This window comes from Oncorhynchus kisutch, linkage group LG11 (assembly GCF_002021735.2).
Source record: "Oncorhynchus kisutch isolate 150728-3 linkage group LG11, Okis_V2, whole genome shotgun sequence".
Lineage (NCBI taxonomy): Eukaryota > Metazoa > Chordata > Actinopteri > Salmoniformes > Salmonidae > Oncorhynchus > Oncorhynchus kisutch.
Window position 1 is genome coordinate 41,311,222 of NC_034184.2, and position 5,958 is coordinate 41,317,179.

The window sequence follows — 5,958 nt, forward strand, 5'->3', positions numbered from 1 at the left end:
CTTCTACTCTATTTCATACTGATGGTGGGAACCATACTTTCTCTGCCCTAATAATGTATTCACCTAGCTTGGAATGCATCCAGTCCTCCGTTAGGCTAGGTTAATCAATAGGCACTGTGTGTGTGTGAGTGTGCGTGCGTGCGTGCGGGTGTGTGTTGTGTTAAGGTCAGCAGTCACTGGCAATGTGTGTTAAGAGGCGGTGGTAGAGAGTTGTTTAAAGCTTGCACCAATTAACTTTCAGCATGATGAATGAGGGGGGCGTGCAGCCGTGTGTGAGTTTGGAGGGCCGCTTTGTGTGCGATGACAGACTCAGCTGCTCATCTTGAGGAGGGATGGGGGGGGGGGGGTTCATAAATCTGCAGATTGCTGGGTACACCCACCTATAATGATGTCAATCTGCACCCACACACACACACGTACACTCACACACACACACATTGGAGCTGTCAGGCTGTGATCAGTCACAGCTAGCTCTGACAAAAGACTCACACGCCCGGGACAAACACCCTTCTCATTTGCATAGAGAATGAACCCCTGCAACAGTGGGTAGAGGCACAGGGGTCAAACATCTTTATAAGGGGTGTCACTAATCTCCCACACCTCACCCACCGAGTGTGCGAAGCAGGGATTGTGCCTCTCTCTCTCTCTCTCTCTCTCTCTCTCTCTCTCTCTCTCATACACACATACACACACACACACACACACACACACACACACACACACACACACACACACACACAAAGAGTAGTGGGGACTGGGCTAGTTCCGTGGGCTGGTTGCCACTGGTATACTGAGTGCAAATCAGTGGAGGTTGATAGGAGGAGCTATCGGAAGACGAGCTCATTGTAATGGTTTGAAGTGAATAAATGGAATGGATTCCATATGTTTGATGTGTTTGATACCATTCCATCAATTCCATTCCAGCCTTTACAATGAGCCCATCCTCCTACAGCTCCTCCCACCAGCCTCCACTGGTGCCAATGTATACTTGTGTTAATTTATTTAAGTCACTTTGTCTGCACAGTGTTTGTGTGTGTGTGTGTGTGTGTGTGTTTGTTTGTGTGTGTGTGTGTGTGCACAGGCGTGCGCAGGCGTGCGTATGGTCTTGGCTTCAAAATCTCACCAGTGGGAGTACACTGCTGTTGTAATCCAATTACGGGAGCACAAGCAATTTGTTAGACAGTTCTTATAATGTAGCCGTGTCCTAATAAACTCTGACTGTAATAACTGTGCTGAGCAAGAGCATAAATCTGAGAGGGTTTGGGAATACAGCTGCGCTGCTCCCAAAGCCATCATCAGCACTGTGTGTCTGTGTTTGTGTGTGTGTGCATATATGAGATCAGAAATGTGTAGTTTCTCTCTCTAGCCCTGTACTAAATGTTGTCCTTCCATCAGAGATCAGAGACTCTTTAGTCTGTAGTCAGAATATCTGCAGTTTGGGATTCTACCGTTATACAGTACATTCAGAAAGTATTCAGACCCCTTGACTTTTTCCACATTTTGTTACATTACAGCCTTATTCTAAAATGTGTGAAATGTTTTTTTTACCTCATCAACCTACACACAATAACCCATAATGACAAAACAAAAACAGGTTTAGACATTTTTGCAAATGTATTAGAAATAAAAAAAAACGGAAATATTACATATACATAAGTATTCAGACTCTTTACGTAGTACTTTGTTGAAGCACCTTTGGCAGCGATTACAGCCTCAAGTTTTCTTGGGTATGACGCTACAAGTTTGGCACACCTGTATTTGGGGAGTTTATCTTATTCTTCTCTGCAGATCCTCTCAAGCTCTGTCAGTTTGGATGGGGAGCGTTGTTGCACAGCTATTTTCAGGTCTCTCCAGAGACGTTCGATCGGGTTCAAGTCCGGGCTCTGGCTGGGCCACTCAAGGACATTCAGAGACTTGTCCCGAAGCCACTTCTGCGTTGTCTTGGCTGTGTGCTTAGAGTAGTTGTCCTGTTGGAAGGTGAACCTTCGCCCCAGTCTGAGGTCCTGAGCGCTCCCAAAACGGTTTTCATCAAGGAACTCTTTGTACTTTGCTCAGTTCATCTTTCCCTTGATCCTGACTAATCTCTCAGTCCCTGCCACTGAAGAACATGGTAGGCATGGTGCCAGGTTTCCTCCAGACAAGATGCTTGGCATTCATGCCAAAGAGTTCAATATTGGTTTCATCAGATCAGAGCATATTGTTTCTCATGATCTGAGAGTCTTTAGGTGCCTTTTGTCAAACTCCAAGTGGGCTGTCATGTGCCTTTCAATGAGGAGTGGCTTCCATCTGGCCCAGACTGCTCAGTCAGGACTAAAGATACACAGTGTAGTAGCAGACGGCAACCCTAATCCATCTGGCCATCTCAATAAAGGCCTGATTGTTGGAGTGCTGCAGAGATGGTTGTCCTTCTGGAAGGTTCTCCCATCATCACAGAGGAGCTCATAAGCTCTGTCAGCATGACAAATCAAATCAAATGTTATTGCTCACATACACATGGTTAGGAGATGGTATTGTGAGTGTAGCGAAATGCTTGTGTTTCTAGTTCCGACAGTGAAGCAAAATCTAATCCCTGACCAAGGCCTTTCTCCCCCAATTGCTCAGTTTAGCTGGGCGGCCAGCTCTAGAAAGAGTCTTGGTGGTTCCAAACTTCTTCCATTTAAGGATGATGGAGGCCACTGTGTTCTTGGGGACCTTGGGTGTTTGCCTTTCCAAATCATGTCCAATCAATTGAATTTGTCATAGGTGGACTCCAGTCAAGTTTGAAACATCTCAAGGATGATCAATGGAAACAGGGTGCACCTGAGCTCAATTTCGAGTCTCATAGCAAAGGGTCTGAATACTTATGTAAATAAGGTATTTCAATGTGTATTTTTTATACATTTGCAAAAATTTGTAATAATCTGTTTTCACTTTCTCATTCAAATCAATCAAATCAAATCAAATTTGATGAGTCACATGCGCCGAATAAAACCGGTGTAGACCTTACAGTGAAATGCTTTCTTACAAGTAGACCTTCCAGTGAAATGCTTTCTTACAAGTAGACCTTCCAGTGAAATGCTTTCTTACAAGTAGACCTTCCAGTGAAATGCTTTCTTACAAGTAGACCTTCCAGTGAAATGCTTTCTTACAAGCCCCTAACTGACAGTGCAGTTAAAAAAATATGGATTAGAATAAGAGATAAAAGTAACAAGTAATTAAAGAGTAGCAGTAAAAAAAAGAACAATATATACCGGGGGGGGGTGCCAGTACAGAGTCAATGTGCGGGGGCACCGGTTAGTTAAGGTAATATGTACATGTAGGTAGAGTTAATTAAAATGACTACGCAGAGATGACAACAGAGAGTGGCAGTGGTGTGGAGAGGGGAGGGGGGGGCAATGTCAATAATCTGGGTAGCCATTTGACTAGATGTTCAGGAGTCTTATGGTTTGGGGGTATTGTGTGTCAATTGATGAGGGGAAAAGTATATTTAATACATTTTAGAATAAAGCTGTAACGTAACAAAATGTGGAAAAAGTCAAGGGGTATGAATACTCTCTGAATGCACCGTATATGCCAAATATACAGTGCCTTGCGAAAGTATTCGGCCCCCTTGAACTTTGCGACCTTTTGCCACATTTCAGGCTTCAAACATAAAGATATAAAACTGTATTTTTTTGTGAAGAATCAACAACAAGTGGGACACAATCATGAAGTGGAACAACATTTATTGGATATTTCAAACTTTTTTAACAAATCAAAAACTGAAAAATTGGGCGTGCAAAATTATTCAGCCCCCTTAAGTTAATACTTTGTAGCGCCACCTTTTGCTGCGATTACAGCTGTAAGTCGCTTGGGGTATGTCTCTATCAGTTTTGCACATCGAGAGACTGACATTTTTTCCCATTCCTCCTTGCAAAACAGCTCGAGCTCAGTGAGGTTGGATGGAGAGCATTTGTGAACAGCAGTTTTCAGTTCTTTCCACAGATTCTCGATTGGATTCAGGTCTGGACTTTGACTTGGCCATTCTAACACCTGGATATGTTTATTTTTGAACCATTCCATTGTAGATTTTGCTTTATGTTTTGGATCATTGTCTTGTTGGAAGACAAATCTCCGTCCCAGTCTCAGGTCTTTTGCAGACTCCATCAGGTTTTCTTCCAGAATGGTCCTGTACTTGGCTCCATCCATCTTCCCATCAATTTTAACCATCTTCCCTGTCCCTGCTGAAGAAAAGCAGGCCCAAACCATGATGCTGCCACCACCATGTTTGACAGTGGGGATGGTGTGTTCGGGGTGATGAGCTGTGTTGCTTTTACGCCAAACATAACGTTTGCATTGTTGCCAAAAAGTTCAATTTTGGTTTCATCTACCCAGAGCACCTTCTTCCACATGTTTGGTGTGTCTCCCAGGTGGCTTGTGGCAAACTTTAAACAACACTTTTTATGGATATCTTTAAGAAATGGCTTTCTTCTTGCCACTCTTCCATAAAGGCCAGATTTGTGCAATATACGACTGATTGTTGTCCTATGGACAGAGTCTCCCACCTCAGCTGTAGATCTCTGCAGTTCATCCAGAGTGATCATGGGCCTCTTGGCTGCATCTCTGATCAGTCTTCTCCTTGTATGAGCTGAAAGTTTAGAGGGACGGCCAGGTCTTGGTAGATTTGCAGTGGTCTGATACTCCTTCCATTTCAATATTATCGCTTGCACAGTGCTCCTTGGGATGTTTAAAGCTTGGGAAATCTTTTTGTATCCAAATCCGGCTTTAAACTTCTTCACAACAGTATCTCGGACCTGCCTGGTGTGTTCCTTGTTCTTCATGATGCTCTCTGCGCTTTTAACAGACCTCTGAGACTATCACAGTGCAGGTGCATTTATACGGAGACTTGATTACACACAGGTGGATTGTATTTATCATCATTAGTCATTTAGGTCAACATTGGATCATTCAGAGATCCTCACTGAACTTCTGGAGAGAGTTTGCTGCAAAAGGTCGCAAAGTTCAAGGGGGCCGAATACTTTCGCAAGGCACTGTATTTAAATGTATTTTTTCCCATTTCTGTATACACAGGAGGCAGTCTGTAAGTATCAGTCACCACAGAGATATACCACATACGAGAGGAAGTGCTGACTGATGTGTAGGGCGGGCTATGTCCCCAATGACTCATCAGGAGATATTGACCACCTGACGTAATTGTCTGAATGTAATTCCAAATATGCTGGCTTTGATAAAAGTATGGTTTAATGGACGTGGACAGCATGAAAGGTAAAAGCAGGAACAACTAATGCCACATGTTCAACGAGAAAACAACTCAAACTTATTCAGTGCCGTAAAACCTGTTAAGGTAGACGGTATGTATGCAAGAGTTCAAGGCATTTTCATTGACAACCTATTTAAAACACCCTACCGTAGTTTGACCGACCTACATACGGGTTAACATGCATGTAAACAGAGTGAAGGCTAGAGATCATCTAATGAGATCAGATGCGGCTTGTCCAAAACATAGCAGAAGGCCATTTCTCACTATATTCATCAAGCACTGTGTGTTGATGGGTTCATTACCATCAAATTAGTGCTAGAAATCATGGCGGAGCTCTGAAATGAGGTGGAAAGACAGCCCTGATAAGATTAATGATAAATACATTAGCCAAGTGCTAGCATAGCTCTGGAGTGATTGATGATGTACACATTAGCAGTATGGTAGCATGTAACACTGGTAAGATAAATGATAAATACCTTAGTGTTGTGTTAGCCATGTGCTAGCTCGTAACACGTTTGAGACCAACCACTCACAGCCCACTAGTATGTGCTGGTAGGGGTGCCGGTCTTAACAACTGGTGAAAAACAAACAGTTTGTCTGCAGCCCTTTTGTAACAGTTTGCAGAAATCATTTGTAGCCTATTTATTCTTCAAAAATACACTGAACAAAAAATATAAATGCAACATGTAAAGTGTTAGTTCCATGTTTCATGAGCTGAA